Raw genomic sequence first — 27,516 nt, 5'->3', positions numbered from 1 at the left:
TTGAAAAAAATTCTATATTTTTAACTTTTTGCTATAATAAATATCCCCCAAAAAGATATAAAAAAAACATTATTTTTTCCTCAGTTTAGGCCAATACATATTCTTCTACCTATTTTTGGAAAAAAAATATCACAATAAGCTTTTATCAATTGGTTTGCGAAACATTTATAGCGTTTAGAAAATAGGGGATCATTTTATGGCATTTTTATTAATAATTTTTTTTTACTAGTAATGGCGGCGATCAGCAATTTTTTTTGTGACCGCGACATAATGGCGGACACATCGAACACTTTTGACACATTTTTGGGACCATTGTCATTTTCACAGCGAAAAGTACTATAAAAATGCAATGACTACTGTAAAAATGACAATGGCAGTGAATGGGTTAACCACTAGGGGGCGCTAAGTGGTTAAGTGTGCCCTAAGGGAGTGATTCTTAGTGTAGGGGGTGTGGCTGTAGGTGTGACGTCACTGATCGTCGTTCCCTATGACAGGGAACAGACGATCACTGACACTGCCACAGAGAAGAACGGGGAAGGTGTGTTTACACTCACCTCTCCCCGTTCCTCAGCTCCTGTGACCCGCCCGCCGGACACCAGCGGCGATCGGGTCCGCGGTCCCGCAGGCGTGGTCACGGAGCTTCGGACCGGGTCGCAAAAGCACCGCCGACGGCGCGCTCGCGACCCACGGCTGGGCTCTTAAAGAGGACGTATATATACGTCTATGTGCCCAGCCGTGCCATTCTGCCGACGTATATCGGCGTTAGGCGGTCCTTAAGTGGTTAAAGGGCAATTTTTTTTTAACCACTTGCCGACCAACGACTATATATTTATCAGCAGAATGGCTCGGCTGGGCAAAGCAACATACCCGTACGTCACTTTGAATTTCCCGCCGTGCCCATGGGACCTGCGGACTCGATGTCCGCTGGTGTCCCGCAATCGTGTCACGGAGCTGTAGAACTGGAAGATGCCTATGTAAACAAGGAATTTCCCTGTTCTGCCTATTATTATTATTACTATACATGATTTATATAGCACCAACAGTTTGTGCAGGGCTTTACAACAGGGAAGACAGTACAGTCACAGTGCAAATCAATACAGGAGGGATCAGAGTTCCCTGTTTGTTAGCCTAGTGAGAGGACAGTGGTCTACTGCTCCCTGTCATCGGGAGCAGTGATCACTGTTGTTTCACTTGTAGTCCAGCCCTCTCACAGTTAGAATCACTCCCTAGGACACACGTAACCCATTCATCGCCCCCTACCTTTAACCCCTTCGCTGCCAGTGTCATTTACACAGTAATCAGTGCATTTTTATAGCACTGATCGCTGTATAAATAGTGTCAAAAATGTCCGATATGTCCGCTGTAATGTCGCAGTTATGATAAAAATCGCTGATCGCTGACATTACTAATAAAAAAATTCTAATAATATAAATGCCATGAAACTATCCCCTATTTTGTCGACACTCTAACTTTTGTGCAAACCAATCAATATACGCCTATTGCAATTTTTTTACCAAAAATATGTAAACACCCAGATCCCCATTCTGACAGGGGAGTAAAGAGAGATCTGCTGTTCCTAGTGATCAGGAACAGTGATCTCTCTCTACTCCCAGGCAGTCCACACCCCCCACAGTTAGAAACACCTCCCTTGATCACCCACTAGTGTTAACCCCTTTCCTGCCAGTGAAATATATACAATAATCAGTGGCTTTTAGCTCTGAACTCTGTATAAATGTCACTGGTCCCAAAAAAGTGTCAAAAGTGTACGATCTGTCCGCCTCAATGTCACAGTCCCGCTTAAAATCGCAGATCGTTGCCATTACTAGTAAAAGATAGATACATAATAAAAATGGCATAAATCTATCCCCTATTTTGTAGACGCTATAACTTTTTCACAAACCAATCAATGTACGCTTATTGCGTTTTTTTTTTTTAACCAAAATTATATAGAACAATACATATTGTCCTAAACCGATGAAGAAATTATAATTTTTTTATTTTTTGGGGGGGATATTTATTATAGCAAAATTGACTGTCTTTTTTTGCTCATAGCGCAAAAAAATAAAAAACGCATCAAATATCACCAAAAGAAAACTCTATTTGTGGGTTTGGGTACAGCGTCACACAACCACACAATTGTCAGTTAAAGCGACGTGCTGCCGTATCGCAAAAAAATGGCCTGGTCATTAAGGGGGCAGATCCCTCCGGTCCTTAAGTGGTTAAAGGGTAACTCCAATTTCGTGGGGGGGAAATAGCAAATAAAGAAAAAATAATATAGCGTATACTATTGCGACACAAGTCATATTGTAATGATATGTTATTAAAAATGACCTTTTCTTATCAATCTGCAGCTCTGTAATTTTCTGAAAACGCAATATGCCTACCTGGAGGTGTACTGTATACAAAATGTGTACAGAACGCCCCCCAGAAACATAATTTCCTGCTTGTGTGATTGGCTCACTGATTTTCCCAGAAGCCTGCACTAAGTCAGATTTCAGGCATCCCCTGCAACAAAGATGTCGTTTTTGGTCAGATACTTTTAACAGGAAATCATGGCTAAAGTGATGCAGGCCCAGCAGTTTTCCTCATTAGAGCCCTGCAGGTGCACAGCGGATTTATAATTATGAAACCACTCCCATTAGACTCACTCACAGGGACACAGAGGAACAAACTGAGATTTCTTCAGAATAACAAAAGGTAGGAATCTGCAAAAAAGTTTGTTAAAATCCTTATAATGTACATAGATCACCCAGAGGGGAATGTTTTAAAGACACGTGTGCCCCCCCCCCCACACCCTGCATCATGTATTGCAGCCACCACTAGAGGGAGCACTTGGGAGATGGTTGGTTTAGCTTAAAGCGAAGTACAAATACTGCAGTTGCTGACTTTTAATAAATGGACACTTACCTGTCCAGGGTGCCCGCGATGTCGGCAGCCGAAGTCGAGCAATCGCTCATCTCTCGGCTGCCCCCCGCCGCCATCCTCATTGAGGGAATCAGGAAGTGAAGCGTTGCGGCTTCACTTCCCGGTTCCCTACTGCACATGCGCAAGTCGCGCTGCGCGTCCTCACTGGTCCCCGCTGTCTCCTGGGACCAGTGTGTTTCCCAGAAGACAGCGGGGGGGGGGGGGGGGGGGGGGACCGGGAAGGGGCGTGACTGTAGTCGCATGATGTGTAAAAAAAAAACAGTAAATCTATACAAATGATCAATCCCAAACAATACAATTATTCAGGAAAGTATAGAAAGGTTGTTGAGGAAAAAAAATACTAAAAGTGAAAATTCCCTTTGACTCCATTTAGAAGGATGGGGTGAGCGAGTCTTTCCAAGAAGTCAATGACAGATAAATATAGCAGGCATTTGTATGAAAAGCACTCACGTACGTACAGGGCCAATGTACATAAATATCCAAGTAATATATAGTGCTGGACCTTGCTCTTCTAAGTGCTGGTCACATGGTGTGATATCAGTATCTGTTCGTCTTTCTCAGATGGCAGAGGACTGGCAGGAGAAGGGTTAATCGTTCGATGCGAGTCACGCTTCTCCGCACAGCTGCCAGTCTAGTCTACCCACTATTTGTAGTGTGTCTAAAATTAACGTGACAAATGCCCTCTGCTTGCTAGTTTGTGAAATACACATCAATAGATGTGCTCAGATAAACATTTTAAGTGATAAGGTTCACTTGCTGACGCTCTGCATGCCAATGTATTTCAAGTGCAGAAGGCCAAAAATGTAAAATGTGCACAAGCCCCAAGCAGCTTCTACCCAGCCTGCATTTCTCTATTGATCAATAACAGTGGGACCAAACTAGCTCGTTGTAGATTTTGGCCCAGATTCAGAAAGGGCTTACGACGGCGCAACGCCACGTGCGCCGTCGTTAGTCCTTATCTGGGCCGTCGTATCTATGGAACTGATTCTTAGAATCAGTTACGCATAGATAACCTTCAGATCCGACAGGCGTAAAGCTCTTACGCTGTCGGATCTTAAATGCAATTTTTTTTTCCGCCGCTAGGTGTCGCCTCCGTCGTTTTCCCGATCAAGTATGCAAATTAGCAAAATACGCGAATTCCCGAACGTACGCGCGGTCGACGCAGTGAAGATACAACGTTTACGTTAGATTTGCGACGCGTAAAGTTGCCCCTGCTATATGAGGGGCAACCAATGTTAAGTATGGCCGTCATTCCCACGTCGAAATGTAAAAATGTACGATGTTTGTGTAAGTCGTGAATGGCGCTGGACGCCATTTACGTTCACGTTGAAGCCAATGACGTCCTTGCGACGTCATTTAGCACAATGCATGTCGGGAAATTTTAGGGACGGCTCATGCGCAGTACGTTCGGCGCGGGAACATGCCTAATTTAAATGATCCACGCCCCCTACCCGGATCATTTGAATTAGGCAGGCTTGCGCAGGGGGATTTACGTTACGCCGCCGCAACTTTACAGGCAAGTGCTTTGTGAATCAAGCACTTGCCCGTAAAACTTGCGGTGGCGTAACGTAAATGAGATACGTTACGCCGCTGCTGTATTACGCCCATCTACGAGAATCTGGGCCTTTTCTGTCTTGACTTCTGCTAATGGTGTATATGAAGCCAGACAGAGAGTGTCTGATTTTAGAATGACATTCATTTTTACAGTTCTAATTTTAATATTTCTTCTTTCTTAACATGGCTCCACAATGTTTTGTCTATTTAGGGTTGATAATGTTTATATTTAGAAACAACCGTCAGAATATAAAATACACAAATATGACACTAAAGCCCTGTACACACGATCGGTTTGTCCGATGAAAACAGACCGATGGACTGTTTTCATCGGACAAACCGATCGTGTGTGGGCCCCATCGGTTTGTTTTCCATCGGTTTGTTTTCCATCTGTGAAAAAAAATAGAACATGTTTTTCATTTTTCCTATGGATAAAAAAACGATAGGAAAAAAAACGATCGTCTGTGTGGAAGTCTATCGGTCAAAAATCCATGCATGCTCAGAATCAAGTCGACGCATGCTCGCAAGCATTGAACTTAATTTTTCTCAGCACGTCGTAGTGTTTTACGTCACCGCGTTTTGGCACGGTCGGATTTTTGACTGATGGTGTGTAGGCAAGACTGATGAAAAATCCATCGGATCAGATATCCAATCGTGTGTACAGGGCTTTAGAATATTGAGATAAAACAATGAGTCCGCTCAGTGGCTATCGCCTATAGCATGACTGAAAGTAATACAGTACAAAAACTATGAAAAGTGTCACTCTAAGACAATAGATTTATTTTTAACATATGGTCATAGAAAAATAAGAGAAGGAAAAAAAATGGGAGGGAGAATAGGTGAAAATGAAAACAAAAGAAAAGTAGGAAACGGGATGGGGGGGAGAAAGGGAATAGGAAGAGAAAATTAGATGGGAAAATTCACTGAAAACAGCAAATTTTAGTTGCACCAATAGGGACAAGAGGGGTGTTAGCCATAAAAAAAGGAACAATATAGTGAAAAGGGAAGGTGGCAACTCTGGAAGCCATGCTTTCAGGGCCCGTACACACGATCAAACTTTCCAATGGAAATTGTGTGATGGCAGGATGTTGTTGGATAATCCGACCGTTTTTATGCTCCATCGGATTTTCCAACAACAAATTTTGGATAGCATGTTTTAAAATTTTCTGACAACAAGTGTGTGATGTCGGATTATCCGAGCGTGTGTACACAAGTCCATCGAAAAAAAATTGAAGTGCAAACACGCATGCTCCGAACCAATGCTAACCGTAAGACAACATTAGCAGAAGTTTCCCAAAGGGTGAAGCTACTGTAAAGAGCTGAAAAACCACATAGTACGTCTAGTACGTCACTACGTGTTGGCCAACAATTCTTTGCTGTTTGTATGCAATACAAGATCACGGCCAACGCCCTTCGTAAAAAATTACACGGCTTTGTCCTATGGAAATCCGATCGTGTGTACGAGGCTTTAGGCATCGTCAAGGTTGGGCCCGTTGAGGTTGAGAGCATTGTAGCAAGGGTGTCAGAGGAAGAGAAGTAGAGCCAAACATACCACAAAACCTTATATTTGTCAAATGTGTTATTGTCCATTACCAGCATCTCCTTCATTCTCATAATGTAATTCATAGTAGAGACCAACAGAGACAATGGAGGCATTGTGGTAGATTTCCAATATAATGAAGAAGACATCTTTTCTGGGAGACAATAGAGTTGGGGAGAATAGATAGAAGAGCAATTGCTGAAGTTGGTGTTATAAGCTCATCATAAATTGAACTACATATTTGAAATAACTGGTTCCAGAAGGGGCGTATCCTCTCACATTCCCACCAGACATGTAGGTACGTACCTAAAGCTGTTCCACATCGCCAGCATGAGGCTGAAGCGGAAGAGGAACATTCTGTTTAATGTAGAAGGATCTCTATACCATTGTGATAGAATTTTGAAGTTCTTCTCCTGAGAATAACAGGAAATGGTAGACTTATGGGTAAAATTAAATTAAGTCTGCCAGTCCGCCCTTGAGACTTCTTCTCCTAAGTCCAGAGACCACCTCCTGGTGTATGCTGGCAGGTCATTATGTGTGAGAGTGTGAATCAAACAATATAGTGTTGAAAGTAGATGCCTGGGCAAGTCATGCAGAGAGCTCAGTCTTTCAAACTCAGTGTGAAGGTGATGTATATAGAGGAGATAATCAACCGTGCAGTGAATGAAGATAGGTGTAGTGTAGTAAGCCAATCACGCATTCCCACGGGGACAAGTGGGGTTCCACGTTGGGGAAGGACACAGGTATGAGCCCGTGGCCACTCGCAAGAATGAACCCAATGTGGGGATTCCAAGCCCCTGTGGGAATGTAGGGTTGTCAAATAAGGGGGTCAACAGGGAGGGATCCGAGGACAGAACTGAACATAAACCTCTCTTATACCATAGTCTGAGAGCAGCTGTCAACAGGGAGGTAGAGGACAAGCAGGACATATTGTTGTTCTAACCCCAGAGAAGGGCTTGTAGATCCTGTTCGACCATAATAGAGGCCTTCGCAAATGGGCATGGAAACCATAAGAATAGATTTGTAGTTTAACTCGTAATCGGGGATAAGCAAATGATATCTAACTCTGGATAGACCACGATTTCATAGGAAATGATTAGAAAGAGGGCCCAAATAAATTAAAAGGATTTGGCTACCAGATAGGAAGCGTTTGAAAAAGATACAGAAGTTTGGGTAGGGTATCCATTTTAAGAGTATTAATGCAGCCGAACCACTGTAAAGAGAAAGTAGGGGAATATAATTTGATGAGAATAGGTTTGACAGATTGGAAGGAATCGAGACCCCCAGCTATGAGATGCCCTTAGGTTGCCATTAAAAGGAATAATTAAAGTGAAGACATCATAGCCATAGATACATTGAGAGCTTCCTTCTTAGAGATGTTACGTTTAAAGTTGCTGAAAGAACCAAATTCTGAGACAAGGGAAGATAAGGAGGTTTGGGACTGTTGTACATAGACTAACAAATAATCCACGTATAGAGAAAATCTATGGTGGCCGGAGGGCTTTTGAATGCCTTAAATAGAGGCGTTTTGATGATTGGCGCACGCTAGGTGTTCAATCACTATGACAAATAGAAGTGGGGGGAGGGGACAACCCTGACGTGTGCTCCAAAGAGGTACCACTCACCAAGAGGGTTGGGAGTAAAGGGATATCACCTTATGCCCCGTACACATGATTGGAAATTCCGACAGGAAAAGTCAGATGTGAGCTTTTGAACAGAAATTCCGACCGTGTGTATGCTCTGACTTTTGCTGTCAGAATTCCGCCAAAAAAAGATTGAGAGCAGGTTTTTTAATTTTCACACGGTTAGTCCAACAGTCTGACCAATTGGACCCTGCATTCACCTCTAAGTAGTGGCAGACATAAACTGACTTGTGTTCTACCTCCAATACCATTTGCTAAAAAGTATCGTGGGCTGTGTCCTTGTCCGCTCAGCATATGCAGAGCAGACACGGACATGCCATCCACCCGCTCTGCTCATTGTGGCCCACGACCAGTTACCAAGTCGCTTTAGTGGCCCTCGCTCTTCAAAAGGTTGGGCACCCATGCTCTAAGGCTTCCCCTAAAAAGTGGTCTTTTGCTTCAATGTGTATTATTGGGAGGTTTTCATTTATTTTAGGTTTTCTTTTTTGGTTTTTAGTGTATGTTTTAGTGTATGTTGATATGCTGTTTTGACCCTTTAGGATGAAACTTTTTTTATTTATTTTTTTGCTGCAAACCTTTCCAAAAAAAAAAAGTGAATTTTGCTGATAAAGTATATTAGGGTTTTATTTCATTTTGGGGGTTATTGGTTTACATTTTATACTGATAGGGCTTTTTTTTAATTTGGGTGCTCAAAGCGCATTATTTGCTTATTGCTGACTATCTGTTATTGGAGCTACCTTTTGTTTGCAGCACACCGCTACATCATTTGAAAGAAAAAAAAGAGACACTAAACCACCTCATATTATGTCACTTACATTACATTCACTGCACCCACAGCCCAAAGTAAATATTATAAACAGTAGTTAAAACCCCGTACTTCACCTTTTTAAGCTGCTGTAGTTCGTAACAGGATGTGACCATCTTATAAAAAGTAAATATAAGTACAGCACTATAATAAATTACCCTAAATTACAAAATGTATATGTATACACCCTTACAATACATATACTTAAAGTGCTTAGTGCTCATATCCCCAAAATCCATTCATTAAAATGCAAAATCCACAACTAAAATTGTCCAGTGCAAAGGTGCTCAGTGTCGATTTAATTGCACAGAAATATTCATAATTGGAGGGTTCCACCACTCCTTCACAATAGTCACACAAATGATCTTCCATTCCACTTTAACTTTCATAGACAGATGCATCTTAAAAAATATAAATATCATCCAAAAGTTAATTTATTTCAGTAATTTGATTCAAAAAGTGAAACTCATATATTATAAAGATTCATTACATACAGATTGATATATTTCAAGCATTTCTTTATTTTAATTTTGATGATTAGGGCTTACAGCTAGTGAAATCCCCAAATTCTGTATCTCAGAAATTTTTTATACTACATAAGACCAATAAAAAAAAAAGTATTTTTAATACAGAAATGTTGAGCTTACTGAAAAGTATGTCCATGTACCATATAGTATGCACTCAATACTTGGGCAGGGCTCGTTTTGCATGAATTATTGCACCAATGCAGCGTGGCATGGAGGTAATCAGCCTATGGCACTGCAGAGGTGTTATGGAAGCCCAGGTTGCTTTAATAGCAGCCTTCAGCTTGTCTGCATTGTTGGATCTGGTGTTTCTTATCTCCTTTTTTTATATATTCTTTATATAAAGTTTTTCAGTACAATTCAATACAGTACAACATAAAACACAAGAACGGAGCAGGCAACATACCCATTCCGTCCAGTGGCCACACAGGGCCAGTAACTGTGAACTAACAGTTCAACTACCCAAAGTCAACATTTCTCAAGCCCCTCCCTCCCTCCCCTCAACTCCAAACAACAGCTAAGTTCAGGAAATCCCCAAAAACAGCACCCAGTAATTCAATAGAGGTTTACCATATCATTTATCAAACTGTCCAACACACTAGCCGAGGGGATAAATAGGTAAGTACCTATACAGGCAATTACCATGGGATCCCGGGTTTATCCACTCCATGTCATCCAAGTCAGGATCAATTTGCCTACTCATACATATTCATTTATATTCATTTAACCCACAGTAGATGAAGAGTCAAGCCATGCCAGCCATTCTTTATGGAATTTTTGTCCACAACCCCTTGACATTCACGTTCCTCTATAAAGATGGATGACAGAATTTCTCTTATCTCCTTCTTGACAATACTCCACAGATTCTCTAAGGGGTTTAGGTCATGCACGTTGGCTGGCCAATCAAGCACAGTGATACCATGATCATTAAATCATCATTGGTACTTTTGGAAGTGTGGGCAGGTGCCAAGTCTTGCTGGAAAAATAAATCAGCATCTCTTTAAAACTGGTCAGCAGAGGGAAGCATGAAGTGCTCTAGAATTTCCTGGTAGAGGGCTGTGCTGACTTTGGACTTAATAAAACACAGTGTACCAACATCAACAGATAACATAGCTCTCCAAATCATCACTGACTGTGGATTCTTCACACTGGGCCTGATGCAACTTGGATTCTGTGCCTCTCCACTCTTCCTCCAGACTCTGGGACCTTGATTTCTAAAGGAAATGCAACATTTACTTTACTCATCCGAAAAGAGGATCACTGAGCAACAGTCCAGTTTTTTTACTCCCTAGCCCAGATAAGACGCTTCTGACGTTGTCTCTGGTTCAAGAGTGGCTTGACACAAGGAATGTGACAGTTGTAGCCCGGTTCCTGGATACATCTGTGTGTGGTGGCTCTTGAAGCACTGACACCAGCCATAGGCAACTTCTTGTGAATCTCCCCCAAATTCCTGAATGGCCTTTTCTTCACAATCCTCTCAAGGTTGCGGTTATCCCAGTTGCTTGTGCACCCTTTTCTACTACACTTTTTCCTTCCACTCAACTTTCCATTTATATGCTTGGATACAGCACTCTGTAAATAGCCAGCTTCTTTAGTAATGACCTTTTGTGACTTACCCTCCTTGTGGAGGGTGTCTATGACTGTCTTCTGGACAACTGTCAGGTCAGCAGTCTTCCCCATGATTGTGTAACCTACTGAACCAGGCTGAGAGATGATTTAAAGGCTCAGGAAACCTTTACAGGTAATAGAACAAAAAGGTGCTACTACTCCCGATTAGGTAGAGATCCTCCTGAGCTGTCACATGCAGGATGTGCAGTCAATCAGCTGCTAATGAAGTAAATAGATAGAAGACAATCCGCAACTCCATACATGTTCTTCAATAAGTCTGAATTTATTGTAACTCCATAAAAGATGAATATGTATGGCAGATGTTAACGCGTTTCAGCCATAATGGACTTGTTCACAACATGAACAAAGCCATAAGGGCTGAAACGTGTTAACATCTGCTGTACATATTTATCTATTATAGAATTACAATAAATTTGGACTTATTGAAGAGCATGTATGGAGTTGTGGATTGTCTTCTATCCAATACTTTACGGGTGTTTTGAGTTAGTTGATTATAGTGCGACACCATGAGTCTCCAATATTGAACTTTTGTTCTGAGATACAGAATTTGGGGTTTTCACTAGCTGTAAGCCATAATCATTAAAATAAAAAAAAAGAAATGCTTGAAATATATTACTCTGTGTGTAATAAATCTATATAATATATTTGAGTTTCACTTTTTCAATTGAATTACTGAAATAAATAAATCTTTTGATGATATTCAATTTTTTTGAGATGCACCTTTATAGTGCTCCTTCAATGACCACGTGATACCTCCACCTGCACAATCCACTCACCAGATTTATAGACCCGATATCCAAGGGTCTATAAACACTCAATAGATACAGAGGGCTTTGCCATCCTCCACTTATAAGGTTCCTCCTCCCCACCTCAAGTGTTCCTCCACTTGGGGAGGGTTCCACCACTCTTCCTTATCAGGGGTTCTACCATCACTGCTCTCAATAATCTACTCCACCACTCCTCCAGATCGTTTCTCTACTGTTTTACCAGTATTATTCCTCTCACTTTCACTCATTCAAGCAGGTGCCAACAGCAGGAGAAAGCATAATAAACTCCCATAGCATTAAACTGTTTATTCCTATTTAAACATCAATAAAAACATGCTGCTCACATTGGTATATGCTGTCTCCCAGCACTGAGATCAACCGCATTTTAGAGGAACGGCATCAGCTCCATCTTTCTGACAAAGTGCGAGCATGTCCTGTATGCGGGATGACATCATGTAGCTCCTTAAAAAGTTAGACATTCACCATTTAGGCCTATAATCTGTGATTAAAACTCTTGGGCTGCTGACCAATTGTACCATGCTGTATCCTCTTTGGTCTCCTAACTCTTTTGGTAAAACACCTACCTGTACCCCTTTTCTCTAGTAAGGCCATGTCCATTGGATTAGATGAAGGAGCTCTGGAATGGCACACTGTTTTCCTGTAAATTACACATATGGACTACCAAAGATTTGTTGAGGCCTCATTAAAGTCTGTAGAGCAGACTGGTTCATCTGTCAGAATGAAATTAAAATCCATGGCAATTCTCTGCTCACCAACCAATGTAATTGTTTTGCTTTTCTACAAATCCGGTCTCAAGCGAAATTATTAATATATCACGAATCATGAATAAACAGGGAACTAAGAGCTGGTTCACACTGGGGCGGCACGACTTCGGGGGCGACTCGGCAAGGCGCCCTGAAGACGACTTCAGAGGCGACTTGCAAAATGACTTCTGTGTAGAAGTCAATGCAAGTCGCCTCGAGTCGCCCCCAAAGTCGTACAAGAACTTTTTTCTTGCGTCACTCCTATTAGAATGGTTCTATTGAATAGAATGAGACGCGACTTGTCAGGTGGCTGAGTCGCCTGACGAGTTGCCCCAGCGTGAACTGGCTCTTAACCCAACATTGTATCTACCCGTACTTAAAATTGTCAACCAAAAAATAAAGCTACGAGTTTGGGAACAGACTACAAGATTACACCCTGTGCCTCACAAACCTCTGGCAGCCTCTGAGTTACTCACTTGTCTGCAGTAGTCTCCAACTCCTGCTCTGAAGATTCCCCAACTCTGCTTACTATATGAGTCTCTACATATCATTGCTGATGACAAGACAGACAGAGAAATTATAGAAAAATAACATTTAAAAGGAAATCAGTTTAAAACGTAATTTATAACAATTTACTGTCCTAATATACAGCTCCAAGGAATGTAAGCACTGGACATCTAATGGATTTACTTTAAATGTAAAGCTAATGCAACACTCTAAATGAAAAGCCCTTGAATACAAAACAATCCATTCTCAGCAATTGTGATCATTCTTGCAACCAGTTTTAAAGACATTCACAATATAAGGTCATGCAAAGTTAAACCACATGTATACGTTGCGTCCAGCAATAACAAAACACTTGCTTCCAACATTATAAAGCGCACAATGAAAAAATATGAATCTCGGCTTAAATTTTAAGATGAAAGGCCATGATTTAAGGAGTGATGGTTTATCTGTTATGGCTCTGTAACATTTTGTCTTTTATTATTGAAAGAGTTCAGGGTTCTTGTTTTAATAGGGCTTCTCCTTTTTAATCTATGCCTTTTTGGCATTGGGATATAGCTTTCTTTGTGAGATCATTGTCAAATATTTTCAAGTTATCTTTCAGTCAAAACAAGCTGAATCTACTTAGGGCTGGCAGTATCTTGATTTATTCAAAGGATACGTCCACCAAAAACTGATAATTCAGAACTGGATGGATTCCATTGTGCTGGAGGACATGCTGGCTGCTTACATACCTGCTGCTCTTCAACAGAGAAAACTGTAATGTCGTGCACACACGATCAGACATTCCGACAACAAAACCATGGATACATTTCTGACGGATGTTGACTTGTCTTGCATACACACGGTCGCACAAATTTTGGCAGAAATTGCGAACATCAAGAACGCGGTCACGTACAACACATACAGCACAATAAAACAGAAGTTCCATAGCAAGTGCACCACCCTTTGGGCTCCTTCTGCTAATCTCGTGTTAGTAGAAGTTTGGTGAGAGACAATTCACATTTTTCAGCTTTGTGCTTTTCAGTCCGTTACTGCTCTTTGCAGTGTGACGAATGTGCTATCTCCATTACGAACGCTAGTTTTACCAGACCAAGCGCTTCCGTCTCATACTTGATTCGGATTTTGTATTCGGAAACTTTGAGAACCAGGTCTCAAATTTTTGATGTCAGAAACTCCGTCAGAAAATGTCCAATGGAGCCTACACACGGTCAGAATTTCTGACAAAAAGCTCCCATCGAACATTTGTTGTCGGAAATTCCGAGCGCGTGTACGTAACATTAGAGTAACCACACTTTTGTTGTGAAAAAAAAACATTCCCCTCCAGGTGATTCATGTACGTTGCAAGCGATATTAACAAACTTTGTTGAATTTCTTACCTTTTGTTATTCTGAAGAAATAGCTGTTTGGTTGTCTGTACCCCTTATTATTATTATACAGGATTTGTATAGTGCAGTCAACAGTTTACGCAGCGTTTTACCTTATAAAAAGGAGACAGTACAGTTACAATACAATAAAATACTAGAGGGTTAAGAGGGCCCTGCTCATAAGAGCTTATAATCTAATAGGGTAGGACAAGTGGTATAAAAGGTACAAAAGGTTGTAACTGTGGAGGATGAGTTGATGCAAGTGATAGGCTTCCATGAAACATGTGTTTTCAGGCATCGCCTAAAGGCTGCCAGAGTAGGAGATAGCCATACAGATTGAGGTAAAGAGTTTCAGAGGATGGGAGAGGCTCTGAAGAAGTCCTGGAGACAAGCATGAGAGGAGGAGACAAGGGAGCTTGACAGCAGGAGGTCTTGAGGGGAACGAAGAGGACGGTTTGAGTGATATTTGGAGACAAGATTGGTCATGTAGCTCTAAGCAGAGTTTTGAATGGCTTTGTATGTTGTTTGTATTTTGAATTTAATTCGGTAGGCGATCAGATGCCAGTGTAAGGACTGGCAGACAGGAGTAACTCACCAAAAATAATTTTTTTGTTGCAGGAGATGCCTGAAATTTTACATGCATCTTAACCCCCCTGGCGGTATTCCCGAGTCTGGCTCGGGTTAAGATTTTTATACCAAAAGCGGTAACCCCGAGTCACACTCGGGCTCGTCTCGCTGCAGCCACAGACAAAGTTACTTACCTTGTCCCTGGATCCAGCAATGCCACCGTGCTGTGTGAGCGAGTGGGACCTCGCTCAATTCACACAGTGTCCTCCTGTGCCGCCGATCTCCGTTCACTGCGACGTTACGATGCACGGGAGCGGAGAACGGCGCCAAATTCAAAAAAGTAAACAAACACCATACATACAGTATACTGTAATCTTACAAATTACAGTACTGTATGTAAAAAATACACCCCCCCTTGTCCCTAGTGGTCTGCCCAGTGCCCTACATGTTCTTTTATATAATAAAAACTGTTCTTTCTGCCTGAAAACTGTAGATTGTCCATAGCAACCAAAAAGTGTCCCTTTATGTCAAAACTGGCTTTAGAGCAGCTAGAAAACAGCGATAATAAATTATAATCACTTGCAGAATTGTGCGATAGCGATTTGTGGGGAAATTCGTCATAAAAAAATTAAGTAATGACAGCGACAATTCTGCAACTGAGCAAATTTCAGTGATTTTGAGTTGATTACATTATTGAATAATTTTTATTATAATTATATTATTACTTGTTATAATTATTTATAAATATTTATTATATTATAATTTGTAATTTTGTTTTTAAAAAAAAATCATACCCGGGATGCTTACTAGATTTAAGTGAGATATTCCTAAGAATTACAGGCCTACAATATAAAACACCAAATTTCCTTGCAAAATAATGGTACCGCTTTCAGCACCTTTTTTCTGAAATAATCATACCGCCAGGTAGGTTAATGCAGACTTCTGGGAAAATGAGTGAGCCAATAACACAAACAGGAAATTACTTTTATGGGGGGCAGAAGGAGCATGTACCCTGCTTGCAATGTTGATATGTGGAGCTGGGGTCCACTGGGAGCTTCTGCTGCTCTGTTTACCTGTGTTGCACTGACAAGGATGACTGCAACTTCATTCCTGCCAGAAGGAGCAGGGGCCTTGATAGCTGATAGAGGGGAGCATTCTGCTCTCTCCAGCCTGCTATGGGCAGAAGAAAGGGAAAGCCCACAAAGACACACCCTTGTCTTAGCATGGGGTCACTTGATAGTGAGGGCAGGCTCCCCTTCTTCTGGTCTCCCCTTGTAATTTTGCATACATTTTGCATGCATGACCAGAAACAGGAAAAAGGAGAAACTGCCCTCATTCCTGATGGGCACCACACTGAGAAGATTGTCTGAAATAAGTGAGCAGAAAGAGGGTGGGGGTGGGGCGACTTATGGACAGAGGAAGGCACTGCCGCCATCAATGGGAGACACCCCACTTGGATAACATCCTTATGAGATAGTCCAGGGAATGCATTTTTGAAGAGTTTCCTCTTTCTTGAGCCCCAGGGCATTTAGATTTTCCCAGCTCCTGAAGCGCTTCTCCCTGGCTTGAGCTTGGCAAAGCTTTGCCACATCCGAGTGGTTCATCTGCCTTTTAGTTCCTTCAATGCTCTGCCCCCTAGTGTGTCTGTGATTTCAATTTACATATTTTCATTTAACAAATACAAAGAGTTTTTAATTAAAACACTATACCCTGTGTGCAGGCTTTTTTCTCGGTTTGTGCATTACATATCTCCGGAGCTCGTCCTCTGGCCACCCAGCAGTTCTGGGTTCCTGGTGTAGGCAGCTGTATATTGTATATGGTCCGTGACCGTTCCTATAGTAGTGAACTTTTGATATGGTGTTACACACTGTGCTGGATCATATCACAATTGTTTATAAAATGTTTACCTTCCATTCAGAGGTCTTTTCATTGTTCCATTATTTTTTGTGCCAGTATTACGCCTGGTAATTTGCACTTAGCAGCTCTATTATCTTTTATTGGGGAACAGCTTATCTTTAGACCTCCCCTCTCCTCCTCAGACCCCCAATTAGCCCCTATGCCTCCTCCCTTCTTTAGAGCCCTGCAGCCCCCTTCTTCCCTCAGAGCCCAATCCCCTTTAGTTTCATGCACCCCACAGAGCCCAGCTTCTAGCTGTCCTCCCCTTCTTAAGCCCATTGACAATGATTCCAAGCACTCATCTTAAGCCTCATACACACGATCAGATTTTCTGCAGACAAAGCATAGGACTTTTTTCTGAAGGGCGTTAACCGTGAACTTGTCTTGCATACAAATGGCAAAGAATTGTCGGCCAACAAACACAAAACTATGTGTTTTTTCAGCTCTTTAGCGCCACCCTTTGGGCAACTTCTGCTAATGTTGTGTTATAGGTAGCATTGCTTCCAAGCATGGGTATTTGTACTTTGGATTTTTTTCCGAAGGACTTCTGTACCCACGATCGGATAATCCAACATCACACATTTGTTGTCGAAAATTTTTAAAGCATGCTATCCAACATTTGTTGTTGGAAAATCCGAAAATTGTCAGATGAAGCATACAAACGGTAGGAAAATCCAATTGTGTGTATAAGGCTTTATACTGGCACCACTGATGCAAGGGCATGCTCTCCCTACTGACACTGAGGCAGCATCACGTTTCTTTTTAGCAGCAATCAAACCAACATATGGACATTTTTCCCTCCAGTGTTACCATCGATGCAGGGACATTTTTCCTTTCAGTAACACTACCGAAACAGTGACCTTCCAGTGACACCACCAACTCAAGGACATTTTTCCTTTTGGTGACACCATAAAGGTAGGGACATTTTTTTCCAATGACACCACCTATGTTGAGACATTATTTATTTTCAGTGACACCACAAACAGAGGGGCATTTTGCAAGACTGGTGCCCTTTAATATATATATATATATATATATATATATATATATATATATATATATATATATATATATATATATATATGCTGTATATATATATATATATTGTGGCAGAGCGAGGCTCTGTCCCAATGAAAATGATATTGAAGTGGACACAGAGGGCTTGATTCAAGAAGCAAATTGCGCCCCGGCGTAACGAATGCTCCTGATTCAGGAACCTTGTTACGCCGACTGCAGCCTAAGATATGCGCGGCATAAGGCTCTTATGCCCGCATATCTTAGGCTGCATTCTTGCGATGGCCGCTAGGTGGCGTTCCCGTTGTGCTCAGCGTATAGTATGCAAATTGCATACTAATGCCGATTCACAACGTTACGCGAGCCCTGCGTACGCAGTTTACGTCGTTTCCGTACAGCGGTTTTCGCGTAAGGCTGCCCCTGCTATTAGCAGGGGCAGCCAATGTTACGTATACCCGTCGTTCCCGCTTTGCGAAATTTCAAATTTACGTAGTTTGCGTAAGTGATTCGTGAATGGCGCTGGACGCCATTCACGTTCACTTTGAAGCAAATGACGTCCTTGCGATGTCATTTGCCGCAACGCATGTCGGGAAAGTTTCCCGACGGAGCATGCGCTCTACGATCGGCGTGGGAACGCGCCTAATTTAACCACTTACCCCCCGGACCATATTGCTGCCCAAAGACCAGAGTACTTTTTGCGATTCGGGACTGCGTCGCTTTAACAGACAATTGCGCGGTCGTGCGACGTGGCTCCCAAACAAAATTGGCGTCCTTTTTTTCCCACAAATAGAGCTTTCTTTTGGTGGTATTTGATCACCTCTGCGGTTTTTATTTTTTGCGCTATAAACAAAAATAGAACGACAATTTTGAAAAAAATGAATATTTTTTACTTTTTGCTGTAATAAATATCCCCCAAAAATATATAAAAAAACATTTTTTTTCCTCAGTTTAGGCCGATACGTATTCTTCTACATATTTTTCGTAAAAAAAAATCGCAATAAGCGTTTATTGATTGGTTTGCGCAAAAGTTATAGCGTTTACAAAATAGGGGGTATTTTTATGGCATTTTTATTAATATTTTTTTTACTAGTAATGGCGGCGATCAGCGATTTTTTTTTTGGTATTGCGACATTATGGCGGACACTTCGGACATTTTTGACACATTTTTGGGACCATTGGCATTTTTATAGCGATCAGTGCTATAAAAATGCATTAGATTACTATAAAAATGCCACTGGCAGTGAAGGGGTTAACACTAGGGGGCGGGGAAGGGGTTAAGTATGCCTGGGTGTGTTCTTACTGTGGGGGGGGGGGGTGGCCTCACTAGGGGAAACACTGATCCTCGGTTCATACAGTGTATGAACCGAAGAAAAGCATTTCCCCTGCTGACAGGAACGAGAGCTGTGTGTTTACACACACAGCTCCCGTTCCCCGCTCTGTACCGAGCGATCGCGTGTGCCCGGCGGCGATCGCGCCCGCCGGGCACACGCACGGGAGTCGGGGGCGAGCGGGGGGCGCGTGCGCGCGCCTCCGGCGGCGCGCGTGCGCCCCTAGTGGCGGCTAAAAGGTAGGACGTCATAATACGTGATCTCGCCTAGGAGAGCCACCTTGTGGACGTATTATGACGGTGCGGCGACGGCAAGTGGTTAAATGATTCCCGCCCCCTACGGGATCATTTAAATTGCGCGCGCTTACGCCGGGCATTTTGCCGGCGCGCCCACGCAATTTACGGAGCTACTGCTCCGTGAATCAAGGGCAGCGCAGTAAATTTGCGGGGGCGCAGGGCAAAAACGTTGCCCTGCGCCTCCGTAAAAAAAGCGCAATTCTACCTGAATCCAGCCCAGTGTCTGCATATCAGCTGAGTGCAGAGCTTAAATTGTAAAACAGGGAACTGCTCTGGCAGTTTTCTCAGAATTATTTATCTCTACAAGGGGCTCTGTGGCTTGGAGATTCCTCAGAGATATGGGTGGGACGGGATCTCCAACCCTGTGTCCGGGTTTTAGAGACAGCCTGCAAGCTGTGTGCCCAGGTGCACACAGCTCATATAATGAAGGGCTGGGGAGAGCAGAAGTGGAGGAAGGTGAAGTGTGTGCAGCAGTGGCTGCTGGTGTCTCTGTGTTGAGACAGACGCTGTGTGCGGACAGACGCTGTGGGCGTTGAAGGGCTTCAAAGCCGGATGCACCCAAGACTGGGGGTCTGGAGGAACTGCTGGTTTAGGGGACCAGTTCCTATGGCAGCAGTGCTGTCGAAGAGTAGCCAGGTGGGCTAGAATTTTCAGTTGTTTCTGATCATCGTTTAAACCCCTGCGTGGGATTCCTGAATGGACTTTTGTTTTGTTTTCCTCCTTTAATAAACGTGGGCTACCAGGCCCTTAATGTTATATACCTGTTTGGTGTTGACTCACTGCACGAAAATGCATCTACCACAAGAGCTAACAACCCCCAATGTCACAATATATATATATATATATATATATATATATATATACATATATATATATATATATATATATATATATATATATATGATATTTCCATTTGGAACATAGCCAGCAAATGCAACAGTCACGTACTGTATTGGAATGTAATCCCACTAGCTATTAATTTCAGTGTCTGACAGAGAATTGCTGGCTGCATACACTTATGCGCATAGATGCGTTTTACAGAATTCTGAAAACCCTCAGTTTGAGGTACAATCGCTAAAGCCTTTCTTAAAGCTGAACAGACCTTACCCTGTCTTGATTTATTGGATGGTAAACTGGTGACATTGAGGCCTATATATTCATCCTGACACAATGAGGACAGACCAGATGTAAGGATCAGGCCAATTGCTCTGGGGAGCTTCCAAATTAACCCCTTCAGCTTCAAGCAAGCCTATGAAAAACAGCATTGTCTCCCAGAACCCTGTATTCATTACACACTCTCTGCAAGGCTTTTGGAGTTTGTACTCAGTGATGATTTATAAAGTGACAGATGATTACTTGTAACCTGGCAGAGCACAGTGTAAAGGGATTTTGAGGGAAAACGCAAATGATTATTCCAAAAGCTTTAAAACCGAGGACATTCTATCGAGTGATGATATCCTCAGATGGATCATCCCCAAAGCTACACTCCAGACACAGCTCATAAGGAGAATGTTATCAGTTGTGGGAGAAAAAAAATCATTATCCTGTATATAACGGCCCTGGAAACAATAATCTCAGATTTGTTGATCCGTTTGTTTAATTGCAGCTTACCACCACTGTAAAGCCATGCCATGGGATCTGTCCTTGTCATTGCCATTTGGTTCATCCTTAAACTAGATGTTGTGGAACTACTAGGATTCTTCAAGTATACTTGTCAAAAAACATAAGTTCAGTTTCCCAGGAATCTCGGTGCGATAAGCACAAATTTGGCTCCATCTCTGTCTGCCATTAGTCACACCCTATGCAATCAATTTCAAATATATCTCACTTTAAAATATAATATCTAATCTACATGATTAAAGCGCAATTTCACCCAAAAGGAAAAGTTCGGCTTTTCCACCACCACTCTCTCTCCTCTGTCACTTTTGGATATATGTTTTTTTTTGGGGGGGGGGGGGTAGAGGGAACCATGTTTTGACTAGGTGATCCAAGCAGAAGTTCACCTCCCCCTTTTGCCCACAACTTCCTGGGATACTTCACAGGTCCCAGAAGGCTGCAGGACCATTCACAAAATGCAGCTCGGCTTGCACATGTGCAGTGAGAAGCCGGCTGTGCTGCTGCAAGCAGTCACGTCTGGCCTCCTTTAGTAAACATGCCTGCACCGGGGACCCGAAGACCTGAGAAGAATTGGCCCGGGTGAGGAAATTGGCAAGTAAACTGAACCTGCGTACGAGGCTTTCAGGTTTCTCATCAAGAAAACTACCTAAAATCATGACGAGAAAAATAGAGAACATGTTCTCTATTTTCTCGTCGTGATTCTCGACAGTGTTTTCCTGCCGAGAAACCCGAGAGTGTGTATACTTACCTGTCGCCGTGGAAACCCGCGCATGCTCGAAATGACTTTGACGCATGCGCAGTAGCTTCCTAGGCATAGGTAGGGTGCAGCAAGATGGCGGCGATGGCATCAAATGTAAATAATGTACATATGCGCTAAAAACAACTAATTAATGTGATATCTACTACAAAAGATCAGATGCCAAATGTGATAAAAAACAAACAAAAATTGCTAATACTGATGAGTGAACTCGGTATTGTTATCACCGCAAACAAATGTGATAAAATCAAGATAGCATCGACTGCATAAGGTTTCCAATAACCGTCCCTATAGTTGAATGGATATTGCTCTGAAGGGTTAACAGTGCGTGTTTAATCAGCAGAAAGTGAATGTCAGTGCAATCAAACCAACACAAGCATTCAATGCTCTATGGACATTACCCATGATTAAGTCACGTGGCAAGTGACGATACGCAAGGGGGAGGAGCCTGCCATACAAGACCTGTTCGAAGTTCCCGAGTGAGGATCTCTACAATTCGTTACTGAGCGGCTTTCACAAAGAGGGGGAAAATCGTGAGTGTATCAGCGCACAGCGCCTCTGATTCTGCTTTGGAGCTTTGCAGCATTACACTATTGTGTGTTTCTTTCTCTCCCTCATATATTTCACATCCTGCCGTGATTTGTGTGGAGTGGATCTGAAGTAACTGCATTGCATATTATTCAGCAAGGCTGTGTGGTATCATCACACTGAAGCGGGTCTGAATCCATTTGTAGTGCTCAATAGCCATCCTAGGCTGTGTTGGTTTGATTGCACTGACATTCACTTTCTGCTGATTAAACACGCACTGTTAACCCTTCAGAGCAATATCCATTCAACTATAGGGACGGTTATTGGAAACCTTATGCAGTCGATGCTATTTTGATTTTATCACATTTGTTTGCAGTGATAACAATACCGAATTCACTCATCAGTGTTAGCAATTTTTGTTTGTTTTTTATCACATTTGGCATCTGATCTTTTGTAGTAGATATCACATTAATTAGTTGTTTTTAGCGCATATGTACATTATTTACATTGTTTATGGTTTGGTCACCTTTTTTCACATACTGCAGCTTTTTACATTTGATTATTAATTGTGTGGTGTAATTTTGGATCTAGTAGCGCTGTAGTTTATATATTATTAAGATGGCATCAAATGTTATATATAGAAAAAAAATGCTGTGGAGTTCCCCCCAGAAATCCATACCAGACCCTTTATCTGAGCACACAACCTGGCAGGCCGCAGGAAAAGAGGGGGGACGAGAGAACGGGCTCCCCTCCTGAACCATACCAGGCCACATGCCCTCAACATGGGGAGGATGCTTCGGTGGTCGGTGACCCCTCAAAGCACCTTGTCCCCATGTTGATGGGGACAAGGGCCTCATCCCCACAACCCTTGCCTGGTGGTTGGTGGTTGTGGGGGTCTTCGGGCGGGGGGGCTTATCGGAATCTGGAAGACCCCTTTAACATTTCACAAAGAAAGTGTAAAATATTGTAAAAAAAACACACGGACACAGTTAAGGGGGATAAGTCCTTTATTAAAAAAAAAAAAAAAAAAAAATTCCAGCGGTGGTAATCCACTCTGGATCTCCACTTCAGTGCTGTCGGTATCCAGCAATGGATTTTCTCCAGACTCCAGCGATGATGTCCAGCGCAGCGAGGAACAGAATCCTGTCTCAGGTCTGGTATGGATATTTGGGGGGAGCCCCACGTCATTTATTTTTAAAATTTGGCGCAGGGTTCCCCTTAATATCCATACCAGACCTGAAGGGCCTGGTAATTTAATTTGGGGGATCCCCACGCATTTTTTTTTTATCAATGACTTTCAATGACTTTTAAAACTTGTAAAACAACCCATTCAGTTTAAAATGAAAATGAAAGACATATCATTTGTGGTGTGTATAGATATAAAAAACATTATAAACACTTTTTTCCCTTTTTCATAAATGATCACTTCTCCTCTGTTTTTAGTCGCATAAGAGCTAGGGGAGGAGAAACATCAGTACACTGAGCAGTGGAGGCATGTCAAGACAAGTCTGATCATTGGAGGAGAGCACACTGAGTTTCCAGCACTACTAGACTGACCATCCACACAAGTGCATCCGATCTAATAACTTGCAGGTGTTTTTTATGGATCAGATGTTAACACATAGTGAGAAAATTGTACGAAAAATACCGTTCTGATAATCTGATCATTAGTACACAGCTTTTGGGAGCTGATCATGACAGTTCATGCGAAAATATCAGAAGGGACGATCGCGAAACATTTTTATTTTTTATGTATGATAACAAAACTAACAATTTTTGTGTAATTAGTATGGTATTTGTACGAAGAAAATTGTGTGACCAAGACCATGCATGCTCAGAAATGAAAGAATACATTTCAATACAACAAAATACATTACATCACTTCAGACGTTGTATTCTGTCGTAAAATAAATTTCATAACTTTAGTAACCTATTGGTTTTCGATATTTCGAGACTAGCATCCAAAAAAAAAATGGACGATCATTTATCCGATATTCTTATTGTGGGTATGAGGCTTAAGACACTGCACACTTCACATTTAAACTTAGGAATTGACATTCGCAGTGGGAGCCAATCCCATCCCTAGTCTCTTTACATACATTAGAATTATGTAGGCTATTTTCAGCTAGGATATTTAGCCATTTCTCCCCTAAGAGGAAGCACACAGATTAGATTGCAGATTAGATTAACACAGCCAGTGTTAATGAAAGCCTGACCTCTTAAAGGAGAATAGCCAAGTTGATGGTAGTGTAGTCTGCTGTGAGAAAAAAAAAAAAACGTTAATTCACATTGAACTGTAGTTTCCATCTTATAAATGTTATATGAGTGAGTTAACATTCCATTTTTTTTTTACCTGTAGAGAAATAAACACAACTGAGCTGGTTCACCCTGCATTATCTACTTTTTAAAGTGATTGTAAACTTGGCCTCCGAATGGTTTACAATGACCAGGCCATTTTTTGCGATACAGCATGGCGTTACTTTAACTGAGAATTGCGCGGTGGTGCAAAATTGTACCCAAAAAAATGTAGTCCTGTTTTTCCCACAAATAGAGCTTTATTTTAGGGGGCGGGGTCACGTGACGGGTGGCCCCGCCTCACCAATAAAAGAAATGTCATAGCTTCAGCCGCATCATTCACCGGGCTGTGTCCGGCGGAGACAGGAGGTCGGCGATGAGATCACCCGTCGCTGGATACAGACAACGTTGGAGCAGGGAGCCGGGACCGAGTGGATTACCATCGCTGGATTTATTTTTTATTTTTTAATTAATAAAGGACTTTTTTCTACGGTGTGTGTGTGTGTTTTTTTTACAACTATTTACACTTCCTTCGTGAAATGGTAGGGGTGCAATGTACCCCATTATCAATTCACATAGGGGGGGCAGGATCTGGGGGTCTTTGTTAAAGGGGTCTTCCAGATTCTGATAAGCCCCCCACCCGCAGACCCCCACAACCACCGGGCAAGGGTTGTGGGGATGAGGCCCTTGTCCCCATCAACATGGGGACATCCTCCCCAAGTTGAGGGCATGTGGCCTGGTACGGGTCAGGAGAGGGGGGGCCGCACTCTGTCCCCCCCTCTTTTCTGCGGCCGGCCAGGTTAACGTGCTCGGATAAGGGGTCTGGTGTGGATTTTTGGGGGAACTCCACGCCATTTTTAAAAAAAAATTGGGGTGGAGTTCCCCTTAAAATCCACACCAGACCTGAAGGGTCTGGAAGGGATATTTGGGGGGAACCCCACGTAATTTTTTTTTAAATTGACGCCGGGGTTCCCCTTAAAATCCATACCAGACCTGAAGGGCCTGGTAATTGAATTTGGGGGGACCCCCACGCTTTTTTTTATGAATGAATCCTCTCTGAATTGCCGGGAGCCAACAGTTCATTATAGCCGCAAGTCCGGTTTTAAATTACCTTTTTTCTTTCAGAAATGACACTTTGTGCAGTGACAGTTCTAAGTACGGGAAACATGCGCTATTTCACATGCTTACTTTACACCCCCCCCCCCAGGTACGAAATTTAAAGGAATATTTCACTTTTAGCATTATTAAATTCACTGCTCCCCAAAAAACGGCTGTTTTTAAAACTTTTTTTTGCATTGATACATGTCCCCTGGGACAGGACCCAGGTCACCAAACACTTTTTAGGACAATAAGGCTGGTTTCACACTGAGGCGTGCAGCCGCGGTGACGGTATAGCCACGCTATTTGTAGCGCGGCTATACCGTCGTATTTACCGCGATATTCGGGCGCTAGCAGTGAGGTTTTAACCCCCGCTAGCGGCCAAAAAGGGTTATTACCGCGCTTTCCCATTGATTTCAATGGGAAGGCGTGGTATAGGAGCGGTGAACATACCGCTCCTATACCGCGGTAAAGATGCGGCTAGCAGGACTTTTGGTGCGCTCCTGCTAGCGCACCGATTCAATGTGAAAGCCTTCGGGCTTTCACATTGAACACTGCAGGGCATGATTTTTCATGCGGTATAGCAGCGCTATTTTTAGCGATGTACCGCATGAAAAACGCCCCAGTGTGCAAGGGGCCTAACTTGCATATTAGCCTTTAAAATTAGCACTTTAGATTTCAAATGTTCGAGTCCCATAGACTTTAACGGGGTTCTAAAGTTCACACGAACATTTGGTGTGTTCGCAAGTTCTGGTGCGAAACGAACAGGGGGGTGTTCGACTCATCCCTAGTCGTTAAGTGGTTAAAATAGAAATGAAAGGGAAAACATTTGTTTATAAATATAAAAAACATTATAAATCAATTGTTCCCCTTTTTTATATGTTATCACATTCCATCTGTTCTAAGCTGCCTACGAGCTGGTGTATGAGAAACAGCAGTGCACTGATCTACCCAGTGAAAGGCTGCGCAGGGGGTGTGTCAGGACAAGTCTAATCTTTGGTGGAAAGCAAGCTTATTTCCCAGTAGCTAGAGAACTGACCATAGTGTGTTCTCCTGTTTAGTGTGGTCGGTTTTTATTAGGAAAGCAGAGGGACTGACAGAAAAACCAGGGCTTTCACACAAAGGAAGCATTACAAAGAGAAAATTCCGACAACAAATGTCCGATGGGGCCTACACACGGTCGTAATTTTCGACCAAAAGCTCTCATCGAACATTTGTAAGACCCCTTTCACACTGGGGCGGTTTGCAGGCGCTATTGCGCAAAAAAATAGCGACTGCAAACTGACCTGAAACAGTGGCTGCTGTATCTCCAGTGTGAAATCTCCAAGGGCTTTCACACTGGAGCGGTGCACTAGCAGGACCACTCCAAAAGTCCTACTAGCCGCATATTTGGAGCGGTGAAGGAGCGGTGTGTTTACCGCTCCTTCACCGCTTCTGCCCATTGAAAGCAATGGGAAACCGCGAATGCGGGCGGTATTAACCCTTTTTTCGTCTGCTAGCAGGGGGTAAAACCGCACCGCTAGCGGCCGAATCCCGCCGCAATTCCAATGGTAAAGCTCCACTAAAAATAGCGGCACTTTACTTCCACCGCACCTCCCGCTCCAGTGTGAAAGGAGCCTTATCGGAAATTCCGAGCGTGTGTACGTGGTATAATGCTTCTAAATGATACCTGGAGATCTCGGCATTAATTACCCCTGGTCATGAAAAGGTTAACAACTACAAAACATGTGTTATGCTGGCCATACACTCCACGAAAAATCGCCCGAACGAACTTTCGAAAAACGAAAGTTCGTTCGTGAGCGCAAACGATAGTGCCATCATGTAATGACCAATAAATCGTTCAGTGGACATAAAAAAAAAAAATGGTTCATTTTTTTTTACATATACCTAGTGCAGAAAGTTCAGACGGGAAACACATTAACCTTCCGATTTATCGTTCGTTCGGCAGAAAATTTCCAAACTTTTTTTGGCTCAAAAACGTCCCAACGATTATCGATTTTGTGCCCATTAACCGGCCGAAAAACGAAAGATCTTTCTTAACGACCGAATGTCGGCCGAATTTTCGTATAGTGTATGGCCAGCATTAGTGTACCGTTAT

General features: G+C 42.5%; 1 protein-coding gene across 3 annotated transcripts in view; it reads left to right on the top strand.

Annotated features, from left to right (window-relative positions):
* CACNA2D3 (calcium voltage-gated channel auxiliary subunit alpha2delta 3) overlaps positions 1 to 27,516 on the top strand; it is a 1,177,822-nt gene that overhangs the window by 953,038 nt on the left and 197,268 nt on the right. The gene's annotated exons all lie outside the window — the stretch shown is intronic.

Source organism: Rana temporaria, chromosome 7 (genome assembly GCF_905171775.1).
Source record: "Rana temporaria chromosome 7, aRanTem1.1, whole genome shotgun sequence".
Taxonomy (NCBI): Eukaryota; Metazoa; Chordata; class Amphibia; order Anura; family Ranidae; genus Rana; species Rana temporaria.
Note: the sequence above shows the minus strand (reverse complement) of the source record. Positions and strands in the feature narration are given on the sequence as shown.